A 27979-nucleotide genomic window follows, 5' to 3' on the forward strand; every position below is an offset into this window, starting at 1 on the left:
TCCACCCCAGAGTGAAAAAGAAGCCACATGCAGAGAACAGATATTCTTTGCCTGTGAGAAAAGAATGCAGTGGGTCATGCACATATCCTGGTTGCCAGGTTTTCTATAAAGAAAAGCCAATAATAAAGTACTCTGGCCTTAAGATCTGACCGGCCCACAACCACTCCAGTGCTACCATTTATGCTATTGGTATGACGCCTGACCTTGCTCAGACACATGTAGAGTGTAGAATGATTCAACATCTCCTACAGTGAGTTAAAGCTTTCATGCCTGACTTCTCCAGCTACACTACACTTTTCCCATAAAACTCCATCTGGCAACCAAAAGTCAGTTCCCAGGACTTACTTTAGCCTAGAAAGAATGACTAGGTTTGTATGGTGTTTTTCTCTTTTCTCTTTCTTCCTTCACTCCCTGAATCATAAAAAATGAGTATATGGACTTCTGAGTTTTGGACTCTAAAATCACAGAACATATTGTCTTTCATGCTGGAATGTGATACAGGTGCGAGTGATGACGAGTCATGTATACACATGGCTGTCAATATTTAGTGTGGGAAAACTCTCTAAACACAAACCCTATGCTAGAGGCCAGCTTTATCTACTGAGTATCCACCTCATGCCAGGTGTTTTGCATACATTTGCAACTAAGATTAGATTTGGCTCCATATGTAAAAAGATATTCTGCTTGAGAGTTCCTAACTAGGAACATACACTCTCATGTTCTAGAAGTCCAAGGCCAAGTCATGCTATGTTTCAGTGTGTCTTGGAAGCTTTTCTTTATCCTCTAGGCTTCTAATGACCTCACCTCGTTATATACTGGTGATTGAGTTTCCAGCTTTCATTTATAATCCACACAGTGCCAAAGCAGATAAGTGGAGGTATGTTCGAAACTCAGTTGTTGCTGCCCTGACTTTTTGATGCTGCCCACCTTGTTCCACTGATGGGCTTTAAGAGGCAGATTTCCACTTACTGTCATCTATGCATAGAACTTGATCCTGTTGCAGGATGACACATAAACTGGATTAGCTTTATGCTTCCCAGAAGTGCAGTGCTGCCTCTGTACTGCCATTTATAATCATTTGCCTGTCTTCTGAGGTGTGTGCTTAGCAAACACAATGATTTAACCATAGCAGTATCTAAATGACTTACCCTGAAATTCAAAGGTTATTTTTAAACTACTGAGTTTAAGAATTTCCCAGAGGACAAGAGACATGCTCCACCATGAACCTCCTCCATGAAATCTCAAGTCTACTTGACAACTATAAATTAAAGACCCAATCTGTCTTCATTTCACCTAATGATAGAGAGTTGGTTAGGCATAATATCGTCTATTATGAAGACCCTTAGGATCTTAGAGACCTTGTCAAAGCAGCCAAACTTGATGTCAGAGCTCAAGTCTCTCTTTTTTTTCAAGTCTCTTAATAGTAACAAATGTTGTTGTAATATCAGTGCATAAACAGAATAGCCTTGTTCCCTCCACATATTCTCATGGATAGAAATCCATGCATCAAACATGTGCCTGAGGCAGGGATGTGTCTGTCATGTTTGCTATGCTATGACATCAAATTACAAGGCAATACAAGGAAAATACAGTTGTCAGTATTCTTTGGTAGAAGCTTCAAAACAATTCTTATCAAAAGGGGCGAGGGAAAGGCCACAACAAATCATTTTCTTCTCTTTCTTTTTTAAAATTTTCTTCTCTTTCTAGGTGAAAAAAATGATAAAGGGAGTTTTGAGATCTAATGGCATTTATCTAGTCCTCCATCTAAAGGGAAAAATCTTATGTAGAGATTGAATTAGTACCTCTACTATCTGCTTAAAAAAAATCTCCACAAGAGAGCCTCCAAGTGAAAAGAGCCTCTTTCAGGGCTTAAGTTTCTGCAACAATTTCTTCAAAGTTGGGATAAAGTTAACACTAGCCCTTGCAAGATCATGGAAGTTCATCATCATTCTTGATGATTGAAGGAAGATCACTCAAGTGTTATTGACATTCTTGCTAAAGGCCAGCATAAATTAAATCAGTGCCAATTCTATGTCGAATAGATATAGAAAATTTTTACATCATTTTTGCCCTGCAGCTTTTTGGGGATTCTTTTTTCCTCCTTCACTCACACATAAAACTGCCTTCAAATTAAAATTTTTGCTTCTCTGGGGAAAAAAATCCTAAGAGATATTGGTAGTCAGGTGTCAGGAGGGATGGAAATAATTATGAACTAAAACTTAAGAAATTCTATAATTAATTAATATTAATAAAATATCTGCTTGCCCCAATAAATTATGGCAAGAGAAGAGAACTTAAGTCAGAGAGGCACATACAACATGCTCATAAATACTTGTTGACTGGAGGAAAAAAATGTTATAACATTATGGTGACAGATGTTAACTAGACTTATTGTGGTGATCATTTTGCAATATACACAAATATGGAATTATGTTGTACACGTGAAACTAGTATAGTGTTATACATCGATTGTACCTCAATAAAAAAAATTTAAAGCAAAAAAAAAAACTTGTTGACTTGAATTCCAAGTCTCTATCTTGACATACCCCTCTAACCAGAAGATAGCAGTAAGTAAAGGGGGTACATGACTGACTCTGATGTTAAAATACATTATTAAGCAATGACACCCTTATTCTTCTAAGTTTTCCTTGCTTTGCATGGGTATCCACCCTTTTTAAATTTTTTCAAAGATTTTATGTATTTGAGAGAGAGAGAGAGAATGGGTTGGAGGAGGAGCAGAGGGAGAAGCAGACACCCCACTGAGTGGGGAGCCCAATGTAGGGCTAGGTTCCCAGGACTCTGAGATCATGACCTGAGCCGAAGGCAGACACTTAACCAACTGAGCCACCCAGGCACCCCACACTCACCACTCTTAAAAGAGAGAAAGAGCAGAGGCAGTGAGCAAATATATACATTACACACACAACACAGCATTTGCTTGAAACAAAATCAGTGTCTTTCATGTGGTAGCAGCTACCTTTTAAAAAATAGTTTTCTGGTGTTATTAATACAATGTGTACGTGAGCTGTCTATTCATTTTTTTCACTACACAGCCTGGCATTGGGATTGGTGAAACTGATGGCCATCTGGGCCGCTCTTTCCACCATGGATTTGCGGTTCTTGGAGGAGACACTGTGAGCAATCTCTGCACAGTAAGATTTGTTGCACATCAGCAGCACTTCAAGCTCCTAGACATTGTGGACCAGAAACTTCTGGAAGCTACTGGGCAGCATGTGCTCTGTTTTCTTATTCCTTTCATAACCGATGTTGGGCATCAAGATCTGGCCCTTGAATCTTCCGTGCACCCTATTGTCAATGCCTCTGGGTTCCTGCAGTTACACTTAATTTTAACATATTGGTCTGACTGGCGCTGGATGAACTTCGTGGTCCTCTTTTTAACAATCTTGGGCTTCACAAGGGTTCTGAGGGTGGCTTTGATACCGAATAGGAGATGACTGTCACCTCTGCAGGCAGCGGCAAGGAGAAGCACAGTTGCCATTTTTTAAAGAACCAACTAGGTGCCAGGTGCTGAACTAAACACTTGAAATGCCGTTGATCCTTAGAACAGCCCTACAAGGTGGGAATAATTAGTCTCATGTGTAAAATGAGAAAAATGAGACTCCTAGAGGTGAGTGAAGGTCTTTGCCCAAAGGTCACAGAGCTAAGAAATGACAGAGCTGGGCTTTCAACCCAATGTATCTGACTTTGAAGCTCACTCTATTATATTGCAATTCCCACCATTAGTCTCACACTGTCCCCTCTGCAGGCAGAAGCAAATCTTACTAGCTCCATTTTATACACAGGAACATTAAGGGGCAGAATAGAGGACTATTATTCTAGAATCTAAAATATTTTCCCTTCCACATAATACAGTCTTTAAAAGGAGGAAATGAAATTAGAGAATTACCTTTCTTCACTAGTCTTCTACCATAGAAAAATCTCCAACCAGAGATATCAGTCTTAGTGACATATGACCCTCTAGGAGATGGGATGCAAGATGATCCAGCTAGTAGTGGTAACATCATTGTGATGGAGGTGAAAGTGGAACACAGACCTGACTGGCACCTATTAAAAACAGTAGGCAGGCAGAAATCTGTGCTTTAGAACCCTGTCATCATATACTTTGCTTGTTTTTAATAAACTAATTCCACCTTGTGTCGATGTCACAGTCATTTTGAAGCTGTATAAAGTGCTTTACAGAACTTATAAGGCTTTGATATACTTTCGAGCCTAGAATTTTAAAGTGCTTCCTAGATATTCTATCATGGGAAATATACTTATTTATAAATGGATAAATAAAAAGTGATAGTTTAAAGGATTTACCTCAAATCACAAAGGTACAGCTAGGAATAGAATCAGCCTCTTAAATCTCAATTCTTGGGCCAAATGATGAGACCGGTGCATTTTTAATCTCTTAAGAATTGCAGAGCCTTTTGAGAATTCTGATCTCAGGAAGTCCCCAATTATTAACATAATGAATCATCATTATAAGCATCTAAAGCATTTTTCAGCATTAAAAAAAAAACAACCATTAAGACTACCTTAAAACCTTGTCTCATCTTAAGCCTGTGCATTTGGTTGGCTTTAATAAAGGTAATTAATTAGTCCTGAAATGAAGTCAGGTGGCTCCCATTATCCTACTGTGTTTAGAGGAATCTAGATAATTTCTAGGCTCAATGGGGCTGCTTTGAAAACCTTGTGCCAACTAGCCTGCATGAATTAGGGCCTAATTTTGGAGTCAGGAGCCTTGATCTTGAACCCTGACTCCAATCCTTAGTAGTCAAGTGTACTTTAGCCTACGTTTTCTCATCTGCACAATGGGGATAAAAACCAGTATCACACACATAGTTGGACTGGGAATCCAAGGACATAGGACATGGGAATTTTAAAGTATAATACAAAAATCAAGTAGTAGTCTAAAAAGACTACTTTTTGTGGCATAACGTGAATGATTGGGAAGGGTCTCTGAAAGCTCATTTTGAAAATTTAATATTATAAGCATACAGAGAAAGTTGATTAGGAATAGTGTTTCTTACATGTACTACAAGGCCTTCCATGCCAGACATGCATATACAGTAGCAAAACAGACTGGAAGATGCTCTTAAATACAAAAGATTGAATATAGATGCTGCTTTCTATAGAAACAGACCATGTATGAAATTCATGGGGGAATCATTTCCCTTCTCAGATCGGGGTATCTTTGGACATCAGACAGGAGCCTACACTCTCATGTTAGAGAAAGATGGTACGTAGAACTGGGTAGTCCAGAAATGAAACAAAAGCATCCTGGACCCTCGGGTGGCACAATGAAAGAATCCAGACAGAGTTTGAGAAAAGAATGAGTTGCAAAGTAGAAAGAAAATTAGAAGTTGTTCATCTCCTATGCTTCTCTCTTAATGATTTTCCTTCCTCCTTGCCCACGCCTCCCCTAATCAGTTGTTCTACTCCCATTTTCCCCCAGTTCTGCATTTCTGTCTGTATCCTTGAAGCTGCACATCCTCTGGCCTCCAAAAACTCCAGTGTTTTCTCACCTCAGTTCCTTTGCTCACACTGTTTTGCTTTCCCAGAATTACCTTCTTATCACTCCTCCTGGTTCTTTCACCCAAATAAGAAAAATTCCGAAATATACTTTAACTCATCTCTTAACCTAAGTCCCTCCCCATTCTGCTAGGCTCCAATCAATTCTTATCTCCTTTGAACTCAGAGGTTCTCTTGTATTAAAATGAGTATCATTTTCTCCTTAGGATTGCAGTTATTTGTATACTTGGTCTTATTTCCTTTGCTTGGCTATAATTTCTTTCAGGTAAATTACAGTTATTAGCACAGTGCCTGACACAGAATAGGTATCCAATAAATGATTTTAGATGAATGAATAATCATCATTACTTGCAATAATCAAGCCACAATCATCTCTCACCTGGATTTTTGCAACAGCCTAATCTCCTTACTGCCTATCTTGTTCTCCTCCAATCTATCCTTCTTACTGTCCTGCTGTACAGAATAAAGTCCAAATCCCTCTGTCTTTCTCTAAAAGCTCTTTGATATCAGTTGAATGGAGCCCCCTACTGCTTCCAAGTCTGTGTATGCTGCTCCCAGATCTAAATTCAATTGATCTCACTTCCATCAGGAAGGCTTCCAAAACTAATCCATCCTTTATTGTTCCTCTTTTATAATTCTATAACATTATTCTCTGTGCTACACATGCTGTAATATAATCATATATTTCCTTGTATTGTTATATACCTGTCTCCAGTGTACCTGCTTTTTTTCCAAATAAGATTGCAGACTTTACACCTACATTTGTTCTTTCCACACCAACCAGCAAAGAGCTGAGGACCTACTAGGACTTTTCAAACATTTATCAATTTCTTCTCAGATTATTCTGTCTGGACTTTCCTGTGTTTTCTCCACTGTCTGGAGCCATTTAAAGTGGCTTATTATACACCTCATTCTCAAAAGACAAAGTTTACCGGAGGAGGAGCAAGATGGCGGAAGAGTAGGGTCCCCAAATCACCTGTCTCCACCAAATTACCTAGAAAACCTTCAAATTATCCTGAAAATCTATCAATTCGGCCTGAGATTTAAAGAGAGACCAGCTGGAATGCTACAGTGAGAAGAGTTCGCGCATCTATCAAGGTAGGAAGACGGGGGAAAAAAGAAATAAAGAAACAAAGGCCTCCAAGGGGGAGGGGCCCCGCGAGGAGCCGGGCTGAGGCCGGGGCGAGTGTCCCCAGGACAGGAGAGCCCCGTCCCGGAGGAGCAGGAGCTGCACCGACCTTCCCGGGCGGAAAGGGGCTCCGAGGGAGTTGGAGCAGGACCCAGGAGGGCGAGGATGCCCTTGGGTTCCCTGGGACAGTAACAGCAACCGCACGCCCAGGAGAGTGCGCCGAGCTCCCTAAGGGCTGCAGCGCGCACGGCGGGACCCGGAGCAGCTCGGAGGGGCTTGGGCGGCGGCTCCGCAGAGGGGGCTGCGGGGCGGGAGCAGCTCGGAGGGGCTCGGGCAGAGGAAGAGGCTCCGTGCGGAGGGGCCTGCGCGGTTCCAGGAGCAGCTCGGAGGGACTCGGGCGGCAGCTCCGCGGAGGGGGTTGCGCGGCCCGGGAGCGCGAATCCAACAGCGCAGGCCCCGGAGCACAGGGCGCCGGGACACAGCCCAGGATCCGGCCTCCCCCGGGACAGGCAGAGGCCGGGAGGGCCCAGGACAGCGAGGACGCTCCTGCCCCGAGCTGAGCAGATCAGCGGCCCCGCCCGGAGCCTCCAGGCCCTGCAGACGGAGTTCCTGCCGGAGCTGAATCCAGGTTTCCAGAGCTGCCCCGCCACTGGGGCTGTTCCTCCTGCGGCCTCACGGGGTAAACAACCCCCACTGAGCCCTGCACCAGGCAGGGGCACAGCACCTCCCCCAACTGCTAACACCTGAAAATCAGCACAACAGGCCCCTCCCCCAGAACACCAGCTAGACTGACAACTTCCAGGAGAAGCCAAGGGACTTAAAGTACACAGAATCAGAAGATACTCCCCCGTGGTTCTTTTTTGTTTGTTTGTTTTGTTTTGTTTTGCTTTTTGATTTGTTTCCTTCCCCCACCCCCTTTTTTTCTCCTTTCTTTTTCTTTCTCTTTTTCTTCTTTTTTTTCGTTTTTTTTCTTCCCTTTTTTTTCTCTTTCTCTTTTCTTTCCTTCTTTCTCTCCTCTCTTTTTCTCTTTTTCCCAATACAACCTGCTTTTGGCCACTCTGCACTGAGCAAAATGACTAGAAGGAAAACCTCACCTCAAAAGAAAGAATCAGAAACAGTCCTCTCTCCCACAGAGTTACAAAATCTGGATTACAATTCAATGTCAGAAAGCCAATTCAGAAGCACTATTATACAGCTACTGGTGGCTCTACAAAAAAGTATAAAGGACTCAAGAGACTTCATGACTGCAGAATTTAGAGCTAATCAGGCAGAAATTAAAAGTCAATTGAATGAGATGCAATCCAAACTAGAAGTCCTAACGACGAGGGTTAACGAGGTGGAAGAACGAGTGAGTGACATAGAAGACAAGTTGATAGCAAAGAGGAAAACTGAGGAAAAAAGAGACAAACAATTAAAAGACCATGAAGATAGATTAAGGGAAATAAACGACAGCCTGAGGAAGAAAAACCTACGTTTAATTGGGGTTCCCGAGGGCGCCGAAAGGGACAGAGGGCCAGAATATGTATTTGAACAAATCCTAGCTGAAAACTTTCCTAATCTGGGAAGGGAAACAGGCATCCAGATCCAGGAAAAAGAGAGATCCCCCCCTAAAATCAATAAAAACCGTTCAACACCTGGACATTTAATAGTGAAGCTTGCAAATTCCAAAGATAAAGAGAAGATCCTTAAAGCAGCAAGAGACAAGAAATCCCTGACTTTTATGGGGAGGAGTATTAGGGTAACAGCAGACCTCTCCACAGAGACCTGGCAGGCCAGAAAGGGCTGGCAGGAGATATTCAGGGTCCTAAATGAGAAGAACATGCAACCAAGAATACTTTATCCAGCAAGGCTCTCATTCAAAATGGAAGGAGAGATAAAGAGCTTCCAAGACAGGCAGCAACTAAAAGAATATGTGACCTCCAAACCAGCTCTGCAAGAAATTTTAAGGGGGACTCTTAAAATTCCCCTTTAAGAAGAAGTTCAGTGGAACAGTCCACAAAAACAAGGACTGAATAGATATCATGATGACACTAAACTCATATCTCTCAATAGTAACTCTGAATGTGAACGGGCTTAATGACCCCATCAAAAGGCGCAGGGTTTCAGACTGGATAAAAAAGCAGGACCCATCTATTTGCTGTCTACAAGAGACTCATTTTAGACAGAAGGACACCTACAGCCTGAAAATAAAAGGTTGGAGAACCATTTACCATTCGAATGGTCCTCAAAAGAAAGCAGGGGTAGCCATCCTTATATCAGATAAACCAAAATTTACCCCAAAGACTGTAGTGAGAGATGAAGAGGGACACTATATCATACTTAAAGGATCTATTCAACAAGAGGACTTAACAATCCTCAATATATATGCCCCGAATGTGGGAGCTGCCAAATATATCAATCAATTAATAACCAAAGTGAAGAAATACTTAGATAATAATACACTTATACTTGGTGACTTCAATCTAGCTCTTTCTATACTCGATAGGTCTTCTAAGCACAATATCTCCAAAGAAACGAGAGCTTTAAATGATACACTGGACCAGATGGATTTCACAGATATCTACAGAACTTTACATCCAAACTCAACATAATACACATTCTTCTCAAGTGCACATGGAACTTTCTCCAGAATAGACCACATATTGGGTCACAAATCAGGTCTGAACCGATACCAAAAGATTGGGATTGTCCCCTGCATATTCTCGGACCATAATGCCTTGAAATTAGAACTAAATCACAACAAGAAGTTTGGAAGGACCTCAAACACATGGAGGTTAAGGACCATCCTGCTAAAAGATAAAAGGGTCAACCAGGAAATTAAGGAAGAATTAAAAAGATTCATGGAAACTAATGAGAATGAAGATACAACCGTTCAAAATCTTTGGGATGCAGCAAAAGCAGTCCTAAGGGGGAAATACATCGCAATACAAGCATCCATTCAAAAACTGGAAAGAACTCAAATACAAAAGCTAACCTTACACATAAAGGAGCTAGAGAAAAAACAGCAAATAGATCCTACACCCAAGAGAAGAAGGGAGTTAATAAAGATTCGAGCAGAACTCAATGAAATCGAGACCAGAAGAATTGTGGAACAGATCAACAGAACCAGCAGTTGGTTCTTTGAAAGAATTAATAAGATAGATAAACCATTAGCCAGCCTTATTAAAAAGAAGAGAGAGAAGACTCAAATTAATAAAATCATGAATGAGAAAGGAGAGATCGCTACCAACACCAAGGAAATACAAACGATTTTAAAAACATATTATGAACAGCTATACGCCAATAAATTAGGCAATCTAGAAGAAATGGACGCATTCCTGGAAAGCCACAAACTACCAAAACTGGAACAGGAAGAAATAGAAAACCTGAACAGGCCAATAACCAGGGAGGAAATTGAAGCAGTCATCAAAAACCTCCCAAGACACAAGAGTCCAGGGCCAGATGGCTTCCCAGGGGAATTTTATCAAACGTTTAAAGAAGAAACCATACCTATTCTCCTAAAGCTGTTTGGAAAGATAGAAAGAGATGGAGTACTTCCAAATTCGTTCTATGAAGCCAGCATCACCTTAATTCCAAAACCAGACAAAGCCCCCACCAAAAAGGAGAATTACAGACCAATATCCCTGATGAACATGGATGCAAAAATTCTCAACAAGATACTGGCCAATAGGATCCAACAATACATTAAGAAAATTATTCACCATGACCAAGTAGGATTTATCCCTGGGACACAAGGCTGGTTCAACACCCGTAAAACAATCAATGTGATTCATCATATCAGCAAGAGAAAAACCAAGAACCATATGATCCTCTCATTGGATGCAGAGAAAGCATTTGACAAAATACAGCATCCATTCCTGATCAAAACTCTTCAGAGTGTAGGGATAGAGGGAACATTCCTCGACATCTTAAAAGCCATCTATGAAAAGCCCACAGCAAATATCATTCTCAATGGGGAAGCACTGGGAGCCTTTCCCCTAAGATCAGGAACAAGACAGGGATGTCCACTCTCACCACTGCTATTCAACATAGTACTGGAAGTCCTAGCCTCAGCAATCAGACAACAAAAAGACATTAAAGGCATTCAAATTGGCAAAGAAGAAGTCAAACTCTCCCTCTTCGCCGATGACATGATACTCTACATAGAAAACCCAAAAGTCTCCACCCCAAGATTGCTAGAACTCATACAGCAATTCGGTAGCATGGTAGGATACAAAATCAATGCCCAGAAATCAGTGGCATTTCTATACACTAACAATGAGACTGAAGAAAGAGAAATTAAGGGGTCAATCCCATTTACAATTGCACCCAAAAGCATAAGATACCTAGGAATAAACCTCACCAAAGATGTAAAGGATCTATACCCTCAAAACTATAGAACACTTCTGAAAGAAATTGAGGAAGACACAAAGAGATGGAAAAATATTCCATGCTCATGGATTGGCAGAATTAATATTGTGAAAATGTCAATGTTACCCAGGGCAATATACACGTTTAATGCAATCCCTATCAAAATACCATGGACTTTCTTCAGAGAGTTAGAACAAATTATTTTAAGATTTGTGTGGAATCAGAAAAGACCCCGAATAGCCAGGGGAATTTTAAAAAAGAAAACCATATCTGGGGGCATCACAATGCCAGATTTCAGGTTGTACTACAAAGCTGTGGTCATCAAGACAGTGTGGTACTGGCACAAAAACAGACACATAGATCAGTGGAACAGAATAGAGAATCCAGAAGTGGACCCTGAACTTTATGGGCAACTAATATTCGATAAAGGAAGAAAGACTATCCATTGGAAGAAAGACAGTCTCTTCAATAAATGGTGCTGGGAAAATTGGACATCCACATGCAGAAGAATGAAACTAGACCACTCTCTTTCACCATACACAAAGATAAACTCAAAATGGATGAAAGATCTAAATGTGAGACAAGATTCCATCAAAATCCTACAGAAGAACACAGGCAACACCCTTTTTGAACTCGGCCACAGTAACTTCTTGCAAGATACATCCACGAAGGCAAAAGAAACAAAAGCAAAAATGAACTATTGGGACTTCATCAAGATAAGAAGCTTTTGCACAGCAAAGGATACAGTCAACAAAACTCAAAGACAACCTACAGAATGGGAGAAGATATTTGCAAATGACATATCAGATAAAGGGCTAGTTTCCAAGATCTATAAAGAACTTATTAAACTCAACACCAAAGAAACAAACAATCCAATCATGAAATGGGCAAAAGACATGAACAGAAATCTCACAGAGGAAGACATAGACATGGCCAAGAAGCACATGAGAAAATGCTCCGCATCCCTTGCCATCAGGGAAATACAAATCAAAACCACAATGAGATACCACCTCACACCAGTGAGAATGGGGCAAATTAACAAGGCAGGAAACCACAAATGTTGGAGAGGATGCGGAGAAAAGGGAACCCTCTTACACTGTTGGTGGGAATGTGAACTGGTGCAGCCACTCTGGAAAACTGTGTGGAGGTTCCTCAAACAGTTAAAAATATACCTGCCCTACGACCCAGCAATTGCACTGTTGGGGATTTACCCCAAAGATACAAATGCAATGAAACGCCGGGACACCTGCACCCCGATGTTTCTAGCAGCAATGGCCACGATAGCCAAACTGTGGAAGGAGCCTCGGTGTCCAGCGAAAGATGAATGGATAAAGAAGATGTGGTTTATGTATACAATGGAATATTACTCAGCTATTAGAAATGACAAATACCCACCATTTGCTTCAACGTGGATGGAACTGGAGGGTATTATGCTGAGTGAAGTAAGTCAGTCGGAGAAGGACAAACATTGTATGTTCTCATTCATTTGGGGAATATAAATAATAGTGAAAGGGAAAATAAGGGAAGGGAGAAGAAATGTGTGGGAAATATCAGAAAGGGAGACAGAACGTAAAGACTGCTAACTCTGGGAAACGAACTAGGGGTGGTAGAAGGGGAGGAGGGCGGGGGGTGGGAGTGAATGGGTGACGGGCACTGGGTGTTATTCTGTATGTTAGTAAATTGAACACCAATAGACATTACTTCTATAAAAAAAAATAAAAAAAAAAAAAACGATGCTCAGGTTAATTGTAATATGAAATAAAATAGATCAGTTCTGAGCATATGGTTTATAGGCTTCTAGGGAGTTGTTAAGAGGGATATCGTATTTATTTATTTATTTAAAAGATTTTATTTATTTATTTAACAAACAGAGAGAGAGGCAGAGACACAGGCAGAGAGAGAAGCAGGCAGAGGGAGAAGCAGGCTCCATGCAGGAAAGACTTGATCCCAGGTCTCCAGGATCACACCCTGGCCTGAAGGCAGCACTAAACTGCTGAGCCACCTGGGCTGCCCGGGATATTGTATTTAAATGCAAGAAATTAGCAGCCGGATCAGCCCACAACACACCATTGGCACATCAGAAAAAGGCATCATTTACTAAAGGTATTTTACTTCCATTTGTCATAATATACCAATTTTGTTAGCGCAAGGCACTTGACTGCCATCTGCAGGAAAATTGGTAGAATATATGTACATATATATATATATATAATTGTATATATATAAGCCTATATATAGGCTTACTTTGTGAAAGGTATCCCCTTAAACAGGCCAGCCTTGTATAATGTACAAACTGTACAACTTTCTGTTGTGATCTTTCCTGGTTGCTATTTTAGAAAAGATAGAATTGTCTCTCTTATTTAAGGGAAAAGTTGTTCCTTCTGATTGGAAACAAGATGGCTGTTAAGAGACTCCATATTCTCTTTCCTGATCAAACCATTTTCAAGATGAGTGTGTTGATCTGATCAGAGGCATTGGTAAGACAAGTTAAAGCTTTTCTCATAATTAGTAGAAAGCTATTTTGGATAATATTTGGACTGCCAAGGAGACATCAAAACTTAGTTGTTGATTCTTAGTCCTCACAAGAAAGGGAGAGCCTTGGAATGGTCACATTGACGCCTAGTTCCTTTTTTTAAAGATTTGATTTATTTGAGAGAGAGAGAGAGAGTACATAAGAGACAGATTGCAAGCAGCAGGGAAGGATAGGGGGAGAAGCAGACTCCCTGCTGAGCAGGGAGCCCTATGCGGGGCTTGATCCCAGGACCCTGGGATCATGACCTGAGCCAAAGGCAAATGATTGACCGATTGAGACACCCAGGTGCCCCGACACCTAGTTCCAAATTCAAGTGCTAGCTATAGGAGAAACTTGACATCAAGTTAACGAATCAGGAGCTTTTCAATTAATGTGAAATGAATACCATAGATTAAATTCTGATTAATAGTTAAGATAGTGAAAAGGGTAACAGATGGTACCTAGTTATTTGTTTAACTTTGTTCTCTATATACTACACTGAAGTATAATATTCTTTAGTGTTGTTCTACTTGAGTGTTTGAATGAATTTGCATTTTTTGAATAACTGGCTAAATAACTCATTGTTCTCATTTTCATCAAAATTAACTATATTTATGGCCAAAGATTAACTATATTATGGCCAAAGACCACATGATCAGTACAGAGCTGCTCCTGATGGGTAGGAGCATGAGTTGCTCTCTGTATGAGTTAGAAAAACTACAACCCTCTGGGAGGATATGAGGCAGCCCTGCCTACCATCACCTACAGGTAATGCACTTGAATAGCTAAGTTCATTTTTGGCGAGGTGAATATATCAATACTTATCTGCATACCTAAAAACAGAAAGTGATGACAACAAATATGGTACATTTACAAATGATCCTGAAATAAGCTAGCATTTGCAGATTTCTTATTTTAAAAATCTATGTTTTAGACCTAATTTCTCCATGAGCTTGTAAGATATTTTTATAAAGTAGTTCAGCCACAATTTATTGAGTGGAAGGCAGTATGTTAGGCCCTTAGGGCCTTATCCTTATAGTCCTAATGGGATACACAAGCTGATAATCTCGGTATATATGGCAATTGAGAAGTTTGTATAGGGTGCTATGGGAGCCCAGAAGAAGAGCACCTAGCCCAGATGGGATACCAGTAAAGACTTGCTGGAGGAGACTGCTGAACTGAGCTGAGTCAGCAGCACATTATTGGCTTCATTTAAGAGACACAAAAGCTAAGCCATGGAAAGATTAAGCAATTTACCCCATATTGCACAGCTATGTAAAGTGGAATTATGACTAGAACCAATGTGAAGTAACTCTCAATCTAAGAAAGAGTCTAAACAATTGAACCTGGTTAAATAGTACTATTTGGATTTATTTGAGAAATTTTATTTGAAATACTATTTTATTTGAGAAGGTTCCATACTTACATGTTTCACAGACACATGCATTATGATATTAGAGAAATGCAGGCATGCCAAAATAACCCAATCCTTGGCCTTCTAGGACAGTTAATTAACACCTATGCCACAATCCTGGCAACCTTTAGCTCCTCATTTTGTGGTTGCTGCAGCTTGTGACAGGAAGATGTATCACATAAAAATGAAGCATCAGCTCAACTTCCTTGGATACCAACTTTAAGAGGCCTGAGTCATTCAAATCATTCCCCAAAGTCCTTCAAGCACCAAAGGCAGCAAACAAAATTCCTGCTAATTAAATGTGTAATTGGGGTTTATTATAACTAGCATATATTAGTTTAAAGTCTCATTCACCACTGCATTGAATTGGTTTTGTCCTGTTTTTAGTTGTGCTTAATCGTCCTGTTTTATATGTGTTTAATTTTGTAGAATACTTCATATTCTTTCTGGATGCAGGCAGTGCAATTTTTAAATAAATAATAACAATAGATTAAATTTATGTAGAATTGACTCTTTTATGTGCTGCATGTACACTTTATAGTACACTAGGGCCCCTTACAAAATCAATGTATATGGTACATTTATGCCCATTTTATAGGACTTGGAACAATTTTGCTATTTTAAATTATTACAGAAGCTGATTTTATTATACATATTATAAAAATATGTAGCTCTTACTACATATTTTTAGTTATACCTACAATTTACTTGGTATAGTATCCTTGGTCAAGAATACAATCTCCCATAATAAAAATGTTCCTATAAGCAAAGACAGTGCACATTATGACAATCCACTTTATGAGGCCTATTGTAACACATTCTTGGGGTGTGGGATAAGGAGGAACTCTCCAGAATGGCTATGTTTCCAGGAGAGTATTATTAATTTATGGAATGTTTTAGGCCAAATTTTAAACTCTGACTTGCTTCTTTTTCCTATTCAATGTCTTCTTACATCACCAGCACCTTTGCTAAGAAACCAGGAATAAACAGGGAGTGCAAACTTGCTTTCCCCTTAGCTTAAAATAAACAATTAGAAATGTACATCAACAATTAGAGATGTAGGGATCCCTGGGTGGCGCAGCGGTTTGGCGCCTGCCTTTGGCCCAGGGCGCGATCCTGGAGATCCGGGATCGAATCCCACGTTGGGCTCCCGGTGCATGGAGCCTGCTTCTCCCTCTGCCTGTGTCTCTGCCTCCCTCTCTCTCTCTGACTAGCATAAATAAAAAAAAAAATTTAAAAACAATTAGAGATGTACAACAATTACAAACCCATAGCATAGAAAAGGACTAATGAAACACTTCTTGTATTTATATCAAATATTAGACTTTCATTTAAGATTTCATCAATAAAATATTAAAAAGATTCTACTGCTAAAAAGGTTTTAAACATATTAGGTCAGCTGATCCCCAAAGGTCCTTTTCAGGACACTTCATGGATTCCCATCAAGGCTTCTTACTTTTGCTATAGAAAACTCTGTGATATGAAATAGAAAAAATAGGGGATCCCTGGGTGGCGCAGCGGTTTGGCGCCCGCCTTTGGCCCAGGGCGCGATTCTGGAGACCCGGGATCGAATCCCACATCGGGCTCCCGGTGCATGGAGCCTGCTTCTCCCTCTGCCTGTGTCTCTGCCTCTCTCTCTCTCTCTGTGACTATCATAAATAAATAAAAATTTAAAAAAAAATTGAAATAGAAAAAATATCGTAGAGAAAGCAGACCAGCCACTTACAAAAGTGCAAAGGAGGCCCAAAATGATAGAAAAAGGACACTAGATAATATGATTCTTTTCTTCCACTTTTAACTTTAGTAGTTTAATTTGGAATATGGCATACAAAGACATTGAAAGTTAGTTTTTTAATTATATGCTCCATCAACCAATCCTTGGCTTCAGCCATGCTATTTTACTAACCAACAGCCCTCTAATGGCTGTATGTCATCAGTTGGATGAAACACACAATCTTGTCAGTTGACTTCAAAGTTTCAATAGGACTTTGTCCACTTGATTTTCCACATTATTTCAATGTGTACTCTATGATTCTATTCGAGTGGCCATTTTTTTTCTTGTTCCATTTACTATACCAAAGGCCTTGCTCTTCTGTCTGTTGGCCTTAGCCTCACCTGCCCAATTCAGGGATAACCTCACTTCTACTGTATAGCGTCACTGCTTAATTTAATTCTTGTCTTCTCTGGGTTTGAGGAGGATATATTGGGAACAATATACCTCACTTACCTCAAACAACTTTATATTTTTCCCTTACATTTCTTTTTTAAGTAAAAGTTTTATTTATTTATTCTTGAAAGACACACAGAGAGGCAGAGACATAGGCAGAGGGAGAACCAGGAACCAGGAGAACCCCTGCAGTGAGCCTGATGTGAGACTCTATCCCAGCATCCCGGCATCATGACCTGAGCCTGAGCCGAACACAGATGCTCAACCACAGAGCCATCCAGGCACCCCTCCCCTAAATTTCTTATACCAAAGTGAATTTGCTATCAGTCATTCCCTCACATATGAATCTAATCCACCTCTGAAAACTTGTTGATAGTGACTTGGATAGTGGGAAAATTTATTCCATTATTCTATGTTGGAAAAGTAATAATGCATTCCCATTTCATCTTAAAAACTCCAACCAATTTCTCCCAAATATCAGTAAAATACTCTAAAATACCCATGTAATAATCCTCCAAATATGTATCCTATTGTAAAGCATCTTATATACCAATTACATAACTATCAAACATTTAATGAGCTAATTAACAAATATTTTTATGTGTAGTTCACAGTGATGCTTTGCTATACTGGATACAAAACAAACAAAGAAAACCCCAACAAACAAACTACCTAACAAAGCAAGCAAGCTTTCAAACTGCTTGGGAATATCTATGTTTGTTTTTCCATCATTAGAAGATGAGATGGACAAACTCTTAAAAACTTTAGTGCCGATGAGGGATGATGGAAAGGCAAAGTAAGGCTTTTCCAGGCATTTCTAGAAAGACAATTCACTAGTGAAAAGCAGTATACTAAGAAAACCACAAAGCAGCCACCAAATGGATGCTTTGATTCCACGTGTAACAAACAAAGAAATGCCCTGGAGATCTAGTCACCAATTTGAGAACATTAAAGCAAAACAGACCAGGACAATGCCAAAATTATTGTTTTAATTAGTCTTAATGGTCAAGCAGAGTAAGATGAGGGCATGAGAAAGGGACAGTAATATCCAAATTCTGAGTAAGAGAAAAGTTATGGTCTATTCAAGCCTGGCAGGAGGGAAACTGTCACTGAAAGCATTAATTGAGGTTACTGAGAAGGGCACAAACTTGTTAATTTTCTGAAATCAATAGTTTCATTCTGTAGCCTCATTTACTCTTTACTTTCCTCTTTGCTGTTCATGCTTAGTTGTTTTAGTAAAGCTACATCACATTGTTTCTTTTATATGGCAAGGGACTTGTGCAGTGATGTAAATAAACCAAGAAATAGTATGTTCAAGGTACATAATAAACGCAAATGACACCGGCTGAGGGAAACTTACTAATCAAGGTAAAGCAGGGACTACTGTTAGACGTGGGGTTCAGAGGATCCTGCTTAATGCTGGAGCCAGCTTCATAGAGTGAAGAGTCAAGTGAGAGTGGGGGGACTCACTTGACAGAGCCCAAGTTAAATAGAAAAGAAACTTTCCTGGTTTCAAGGGTCTCTCCTCAGAGCCAAGGAGATTAACAATTTTGTTTTTACTCAGGAGGTACCTTTCATTTCTTGCCTCAGAAGGCAAAATCCCAGAAGAGAATAGGTAGAGACCTTAGCTGCAGGTGAAGGCAAATGAATGAATATCCAGGATTCTGGAAGTACTTAGTTGAGCCCTGCAAGCAGTGCTTACCCCGCCTCCTACTCCTGGAGGCAGAGGTAGGCTCATTCCTCAGGTCTACTGCCTTTTGTTTTGGAAGAATTCTGCAAAGCTCTGGGTTGGAGCATCACGCTAATCTCTCAGAATCCCCCAGTATCATGTGCCTTGCCCTGTGCTAGGAGGAAACCAAGAAGGTAGGTGGGAATCACTGTGCTCAGGGTCGAAATCTCTTTTACAATCACTTTAAAGAAAAAGGCTTAAACAGAAAATGCCTGCAATGCTTTGGAAGATGAAAATCTCCAAGTGCTACAGACTTTGATGTTACTCAATACCACATTACACTCGCCTTTTACATTTTCAACCTCAGTTGGATTGTATACAGTTTATTAACTCTCTCAATTTTCTACCACATTTGGTTAATGAAAGTCGAATGAATATTCTATCTCCTTATAATTGTTGATAATGTCTTCAAACAAAAGTATTTCCCTTCTGGGTAGGAGGAACCCAAATGAGCAAGGTTTGTAACTGTGTGTTAAAGAGACAAAACCATTAGTGCATTTTTGCATATGGTTAAAAGTGGCCCAACAGAGTCTTAGAAATTTAAATTTAGATTTTCCTGTTGGGAATTTAACAGTGAGAAAGGTGTGGGTTTTGCCCTGGGTTTCCCGCTTCAAGTCAAAATCACGAAAGCTAGTTGGATAAATGAAATCTGGATGTCTAAAAAAAGTGCACTTAGTAAATGTGAGCTCAAACTGCCAATTGTATATGCAACAATCTATACCCTCATTGCTTTACACTGCAAGAATATCTCTGAACATTTCTGTTTCCGGCATATGTTTATCAATCAGATCATACAGGCAGGCATTTGACTGGATAAACTTTAGGCTAAAATTAACAGTTGTTTCTTAAATACAGTGTAGAACAATGCCTATGATCTAATAATTAAGTGAGGGAGGTAATGAGTAGGGGAGAGCCTGAGACACAATTGTACATCCCTTTAAAGTCTTAACTGGGATCCCTGGGTGGCGCAGAGGTTTGGCGCCTGCCTTTGGCCCAGGGCGTGATCCTGGAGACCCGGGATCGAATCCCACATCGGGCTCCTGGTGCATGGAGCCTGCTTCTCCCTCTGCCTGTGTCTCTGCACCTCTCTCTCTCTCTGTGACTATCATAAATAAATAAAAATTAAAAAAAAATAAAGTCTTAACTACTCTAGATTACAAGCACATATAAGCATATTTTCAGGGAAAATAAATGGAAAAAAATCTCAACAAAATAGCAATTATCTCTTGATACTTAATCTTGAGTGGTGGGGTGCTACATTATTTTTATTTATTTTTTGGAAGCATTTTTGATTTCCCAATTTCTCTGAAATTAAGATACATCTCCTTTCTTTGATTACACAAAATTTTTATTTAAGAAGAGGTATGCTGAGGAAACTGACTATTTAAATGAATGCGTCAGCAAAACTTCTAGTAAAACAAATAATCGCTCCCCCCCCCATATCTGTTTTGGTAAGTGGGCATCTCCTTTATGAGTGTGGTTTAAAGGAGCCTTATCTCTATGACTCTCCCCCCATGAAATCCTCAGTGCTGAGCATAGAGGATATAAAACAGGTACTCAATTTAATTTTTAAAAAAGTAAATGAATTAAAAACTTTAGAAAACATTGAGTCTTAGTTTCTGCTTATAAATCTAACTTACAAACTTTATGTATTTGTGAAAATCAAACCCTTTGTAACTCTAGAGAACAAACATTTAAGTGAGCACATGATCAGACAACCACCTTGAGAAACCTATTATTGAGCTGGCTAAGGGTCCTTCTCTGCTAGGTAAGTGTGGGTCTAATTTGGAAGTTAATAGAGCGTCATTGCTTGAATTTCTATAGCGTTAGAGGGGGATGACGCAGCTAATCCCCCAAATCATTTCTGTTTGGTTGGGAAAGGTGGTATATGATTTTTCCCCTGGAAGGTTTGCTTTCCTAATTTTGTTTTCCCTGGGCACGGTTTGCCTTTCCGGAGTGCACAGCCAGAGTGACGGATGGGGAAGGTAACCAGAAATGGGTTGCACTTGGGACAGAGGGAAACCAGCCTGGGATTAAACATTTACTACCCTTCAGCCTCAGGTTCTGAATTTAAGGTTCATTGGCACGGTTCTAGAATGATATTACCTTTTCTTTGTATAATATTTCCTAGGAAGTCTTTAGAGTGGGGTAGGTGTAGAGAGCACTTTTTCTTAAAAGACAAGCTCTTCTCTCTCCCTTCCTTTTTTTTTTCAATTGCTTTAGGGGAATTAAGTTTAATGACGTTGGTGAGATTGTGTCCAGCATGCTTTAGGTTAGGAGAATTTCTTTTTCTCTTACCATTCTTTTCTGACTTAGCTTTCCTTGTGGATGTGGAAAGGAATAAACTCGATTGATTTTAGTAAAATTGAAGGCATCTCTTATGATGATGGAAGGATTTTTCTTTTGAAAAATGTCTGGGGGCAAAAGATCCTTTGCTTTTAGTGGGGTTGTGTGAGCACATCTTAGGTTTGGAGGATTTCCATTTTTTAAAAAAATTAGGTTTTGTGAGTGCAAAACTATAAGGGCCACTGGTTTTAGTGAGATTGGGAACCCCCCTGGTGGGGTGGGGGAATTTTCTTTCATTTCCTTTCAAATAAAGAGTTAATTTGGAAGAAATAAGATTGAGCACACCGTTCTGTAAAAAGAATTTTATTTTATTTCATTAAAAAATACTTGAAGGCAAAAAAAAATTAAAAATAAATAAAAATAAATAAAAAAAATACTTGAAGGCTGGGAGATAAGTAAGGGTTTGGGTGAGATTGGGTGTATTTCGCCTTGAAGAAGCTTTAGAAAGAGATTTTGTGGGGGATTTTTTTTTTCTCTTTTTGGTAGAGGTAGAGTGGGTTGATCATCAGGAATAATATGCAATATTGTCAATAAAGGATTGGTGTACCTTCCCTGAGAAGAATTTTTTCTTTTAAAAATTGTCCCTTAATTTTATTTTCATCTACCTTTCATTCCTTTCCATCCTCTCTCTCTACTCCCTTTCTTTACCACACTTTCCCTCCCCTTCTACCTCTCTTTCCCCACCCCTTGGCTCTCTTCCTTCCTTCTTTTTTGTTTGTTTGGAGAAAAATGTTCAGGGACTTTGGTGAGTTTGGGGCATTTTCATTCGCTAAAAAGTTTTCTCTGAAAATATCCTATTCATTTTTTCCCTTCTTTCTCCCTAATCCTAAATGTATTTTCTTGTTTTGAGAATAAAGGGGTTCTGTTGAGGCTAGGGACAACTTGGTTTTGTTTCTGTTTCTCTCTCTATTCATTCCTCCAATTTTTAAATTTCCTATATTAAGAATTAAGCTTTGGGGTTTGAATAAATTCAGATCATCTCCCACTAGAAGGATTTCCTTTTATTTTTTTCTTCTTTAAAGAATTGACATTTGTTTTTGCTGTATCTTGACAAAAAAAGTTCATGTGCCTTTACAAGGCTGGAGTATTTCTCTTTTAAGAGGATTTATTTTTTTATTTATTTACTTTTAAATTTTTATTTTGTTTTGATTTCATTGATATATCCCCTCCACCAACACACGTCTTTCCATTATTTTTTTTTTTTTTTTAAATCCATGTTTGAATCTTGTCTCTACCTGGGCAAGCTGTATGGCTTTGGGCAAGGTGAGCAATTGCTCTGGGCTTCAGTTTTCTTGTGTAGTTAAATTTTTTTTTTTTAATTTTTATTTATTTATGATAGTCACAGAGAGAGAGAGAGAGGCAGAGACACAGGCAGAGGGAGAAGCAGGCTCCATGCACCGGGAGCCCGACATGGGATTCGATCCCGGGTCTCCAGGATCGTGCCCCGGGCCAAAGGCAGGCGCCAAACCGCTGCGCCACCCAGGGATCCCCGTCTTTCCATTATTGATTTTTCTTTTAAATCTTAAAAAATTGTATTTTGAGAATAAAGTTCATGTGCTTTGGTGAGGATGGGGCATCTCCCCTTGACAGGGGAATGATTGATCTCTTTTGTTTCTTTTTTCTCCTTTTCTGGGAATTAAAAATTTACCATGTTTGGTAAGATCAGGGGCCCGGTCCTTTAATTTCTTTCTTTTTCACTCAGCATTTTGTTAAAACATTTGTGTGTTTCTGGGATGGAAGGATTGATAAGTTTCATGGACTTTGATGATTTTGAAAGTATCTGCCATTAAAAAGACTTCCTTTTTGTTTGTATTTCCCCAAGAGAGAAAATCAGGCGGTGAACAAAAGTTATTTTCCTTGGTGAAGTTGGAGGCCCTGCCCTTAAGAGGATCCCCCTGTCTTTTGGTTCCTTTTTAAAATTTTCTTTTTTCCTTATGTATTCATTTGTTCCTTTGTTTATTTGTGGAAGACAGTAGGTTCATTATTTTGCAGTTGGAGGAGTGTGATCTCTTTTACACATATTTTTAAGAATTCGATTTAACATACTACAAAATTCACCAGGAAAAGTATACGAAGTCAGTGTTTTTTAGCATATTCACAGGGTTGTGTAGCCATCACCACTATCTAATTTCAGAACATTTTTATCATCTTCCAAAGAAACTGTATCCTTTCGCCATCACCCACACTTCCCCCTCCTTCTTCTCCCAAGCCCTAGGCTATGACTTATCTACTTTTCAGTCTCTAAGGATTTGCCTATTCTGGACATTTCTCCCCAAACAACTTTAGGGAGATTTGGTGAGACTCCCCTTTGGGAGATTTATTTTTGCCCCATAATTTTTGCAAGGGATTGGGCATGAGTGGTGGGGTGAAAATCAAGTTCATAAATTTCATGGATTTTTTAAGGCTAGAAATATTGTTGACCTTGAGGTGGTTTCTCTCTTTTCCTCATTAATTTTTCTCTTGGGGACATAAGTTTCATGGCTTTTGATGAAGGTGAGGAACACCTCCCTTTAGAATTTCTTTCTTTTTTCTTAAAATAATTTTTAGGGGAGGGATAAGTTTCATTATCTGGGGCCACTGTTCCTTTCTTTTTTAATTTGTAAATTTGTTTTTCTATTTTAAGAATAAGGCTTACTTGCTTTGGTGATGGTAGGGCATCTCCCTTTAGGAATGGATGCTTTCTTTTTTTAATCCTTAAAATTAATTTTTTTCCACTGAGGGAATTATGGTCGGCAGTCTTTAGAAAGGTTGGGCATCCTATCCCTAGCAGAATTTCTGTTTATTTTCTTTCCAAAAAAAAAAATGGTCTTTGGGAGTAATAGGTTCAGGGACAAGAGGTTCAGGGTCTTGTGTCTCTGCCTCTTCTCCTTCCTTCTCGGACTCCTGTTCTAGGATGGCCCCCCGCTGGGAGCATCAAACAGGAACAACAATTGCTGCTTTGAAAAAAATCCAGGCTGAGGGAGTGTCAGCTTACAAATTGTTCTTAGGCAAATGAGGATCCAATGTGTCACAGAAAGCCCTATGTTGGTTTTTTTTTTTTCTTCAAAAAAACACATTAGATAAATTAATAGTTATATCCTATTAGGCAGCAAGTTTTATTTTTGCCTTCTCCCACCCTGCTGCCTTCTTCAAGGGAAATAGAGTTAATAATGTAGAGGAAAGCATTCTACAAACTCTAAAATACCATACCAGCAGAAGGGATTAAATAATCCTTATTATAATATCCCTGAATGGTTTCCTGGCCTCTATGGATTTCCCCCTTTTCCTTGGGAGCACATTGGGCAATAGATCAGCCTTTCATTTTGGGCTGTAGATGTGCAGATGCCCCTGTCAGAGATTTTAATAAACACATAAGAATCATATTCTCAGAAAAGAAAGATGACTGACCAAATATCTCATTATCTTTTCTAGAATATACTGCAGCAAAAGCTCAGATCTCTCAGAATATACCAAATAAATCAGATGGTTTCATCAAAACCTGGCAAGGGGGGGTGGGAAACAAACCTAAGAGGAAAGAAAGTAATTTCATCCTGACCTTCAACAGGTTAAACATTTGATTTTACAATCCCAAAGCTGTTTCTAGTCACTGCAGATATACTGTTCACTTAGGAAAAAAATTTATTACCCCTGAAACCAACAACATCATCACTAGTCTGCTGCTGTTGGGACTGCAGGGGATAAGGACACTTTCCAAACCATTTTTTTAATTGTTGGTAATTTGCTTTTTAATTATGGTTCTAACATCCATTCTGAAAAGGAAAAGATTGACTGCATTTCCTCAAAGGCTATATATTCCAGGCTATTTAAATAAGCATTTACTTCTCACTCAGAAATCAATGAGAATACATTTTTATTCATTCACAGCAGCAGTCTCTATGTTGTTATTGGAAATGGAATTGATAGGTTTCAAGCTTCAGTGAGTGTTTACTGAGCAAAAATAGGGATGGCTGAATTGTACTAGGTACTGAGGGGGAGAGACAGCACCTACCTTTGAGAAGCTCAGAAATAAGTAAAATGATAAAGTATTCAGGCAAGAATGACCAGATATTATATAAACAAATGCTTGCTACTTTGCAAGAAAGTGTGCGCAAAAAAATACCAGAAAACTGCTCTGGTATGGTGTGGGGTGTAATGGTAAATGGCAAGTGATCTCTTATCACATACCCCTCCCCATCCCAGAAATAAAAGCCACAAAAGTGTATTTCTTTTCAGATTTTCTACAGTCACCTGTATGGTGTGATTATAATTTCATAGCTAGTCAAACCCAACTAATAAAAACATAAATTACCTTTCTTCAACCATAGGTGAGGGCAGGGAAACAAATATAGGACACTTCATATAAGCCCCACTCCCCCCAAGCAAGTCATAGCATTGTTAAAGAATCAATTCACACATCCTTACTTACACTTGCTGCCACCAGGTGGGAAATCATGGCTCATTTCCTGGAAATCAAAACATTTTAGAAAGGAAGGAAATAGACAAGTTTGCTTCACAAGACTGTGTTATCCTGGTATCTATTTGGAAAGATGACATGAGCCCCCTTTCCTTAATCTCTACCCTCATGACTGGCATTGATTTTCAACCAACAGGTTCTGAAACCTGAAAAGAGAGCAGCCTATACACTGGAAGATGTTGGGGTTTTTTGTTGTTGTTGTTGTTTTTTTTTTTGTTTTTTTTTTTTTTTGTTTTTTGTTTTGTTTTTTTTTTTCCTGCAATACCAGTCAGCAAAAATTATCTAGGAGAAACCTGCAGTCACATCTAAACATGTCTTTCACTCATTTCATCCTTTGACCTCTCAGACTAGTTTCATGCTACTGGTACTGACTGTGCCTTGCCATGCAGGATTTCACTGTATGATTACAGCTGAATTTTGTTATGATCTCTGAGCCTGTGTGTGTTTCCCCAAGCCTGCCTCAAGGAGGCAGTGTCTGAGAACATCACCTCCTTAGCTAAGATGGCAACCTGTTTGCCTTGAACATGAAGATGCAAATCAGCTGGCTCTGGGCACTGTTTGCCTGAGGAGGATGCAGCAGAGAACAGTCATATCACTGAAAATCAGATGTTCTTATCGGCACCAGAGAGCAATTATATAGCAACACCTTGGGTGTTGAAGAGGGGTTTGGCTCCCAGCAATCTGAGCATTTATCCAGATCCTTTGCATCCTTCAAAATCATCTAGAGCCACTGATGGGTTCATCTGCATGACCCTCTTAGCGAATGGTCAGGGTTCTTCACCCTATTCTAAAAGATAAATGACTAACTCTACCAAGGGCAAAGCCAAACCTTGGGCGGGGTCCGAGTCCCCTGTCAGGGCTGCCAAATGCCTCTGGGTCAGTCCACCAGCACTCTGAGAGGGCACTATGTAGAGGAAGTTAACCTGATTCCTCTTACCTGGATCCTCCTTATCTGTCTGGCAACAGATATTTTCATGTCAAGCTCGTGGGATATGCTCCCCCACTGTCACAGGGCTCATCCAAGCAGCTTCTGGCCTCCAGTCTTTCAGGGGCGGAAGAGGCCATATATTTGCTGGACATCCTGGAAATTAAGTCCCCAGGTGTCAGTTTCTGAACCATGTTTCCAAAATCTCACTTAAGAAGGCCATAGCTCAGGTGGTCCCTGCTGGTCTCCCTCCCACCAGCCTCAAGGCAAACTCTTCCAAAAAGACCAGAGCACATATCAGGTTAGGGTGATCACTGGTCTGCACGCCCTTTCCTTTCCTGAGATCACTGAAGGAAAGAGCTGCAGCAGGGCGGGGCGGGGGGATCCACACCCTGGTGAGAGCCGGTTTGTTGGATTAAAAAACAACTTGTTTTAGTCTCCTACAGTCCTATTTTATTTATTTTTAAACCTCTGCACTTTTTTCCCCTGTGAAACTTTTTGCTTTAGTCTTCCTCTTATTCAGTCATTTATCATTGCAGTTATTTTGCAAACTCAAGCCTCCCTACTCATAACTCAGGAAGCAACCAGCGCTTCCATTTCCATTTCGCGTTGCCAAGTTCTGCCCCCTTCCCCTACATTCTACAAGTGTGCGGACCGAAGCAGAAGGATTCCAGAGCCCCGTCCCTACGCCCTGCCAGGCAACAGGACGGACGGGTACTGTTGGTGTGGTGTGTTGTTTCTGTGTTTTGTTTCGTGTTTTTTTTTTCCCCTGCAGGGGAAGCTAAATCAAGGTGTATCTATGCATTATCATTGTATTCACAGTCCCGTGGAACGAAGTTCAGGGGAAAGGAAGAGTAGGGGGAGTACAGAGAAAGCAAGAAAGACAGACTCCACCTGAAGAGCCAACGGGGTTTCAGGGGGTCCAAGGCAAACAGAGAAAACCTTCTTCCTCCCTCCTCCCCCCACCCCCGCGGGTGCGCGAGGATCCTCCACTCGTCTTCTCCAGGCAAAGCGCAATGTTTAGGAAGGCATCTCTGAAAACTGGAAGAGATGAGGACTTCCATTCACACGCTCTCAAATACCAACTCCTATTTTGGTGTATCTAAACCGGGACTCCTGTACCATTCCAACTGGCCCCTGTGCGGGATGCCAGTCGCCCGCTTGTGACGCGGACCATCACCATATCACAGTGTTTGCACCTACCTGCCGGGAAATCCTGCAGACAGATGGAATGGTGGCTTCGACACAATCATCCTCTCCCCCTCCTCCCCAGCGAACCCTGCCCTTCCCCTGCAGTGCGCGTGGGCGCCGCCCATCCCCTCATCCCCACCCTGAATACCAGCTCCCAAGCAGCCGGCGGAGGCGCGGGCATCTCCTTGGAGAGCCGCCAGATGTGTCCCTGCTGATAACCCCCCT

At 40.2% G+C, this 27979-nt stretch overlaps 1 protein-coding gene across 1 annotated transcript in view; it reads right to left on the reverse strand.

The window, feature by feature from the left end:
- Positions 1–27979, reverse strand: part of DGKK (diacylglycerol kinase kappa) — a 188082-nt gene that overhangs the window by 158971 nt on the left and 1132 nt on the right. The gene's annotated exons all lie outside the window — the stretch shown is intronic.

This window comes from Canis lupus, chromosome X (assembly GCF_003254725.2).
Source record: "Canis lupus dingo isolate Sandy chromosome X, ASM325472v2, whole genome shotgun sequence".
Classification (NCBI taxonomy): Eukaryota; Metazoa; Chordata; class Mammalia; order Carnivora; family Canidae; genus Canis; species Canis lupus.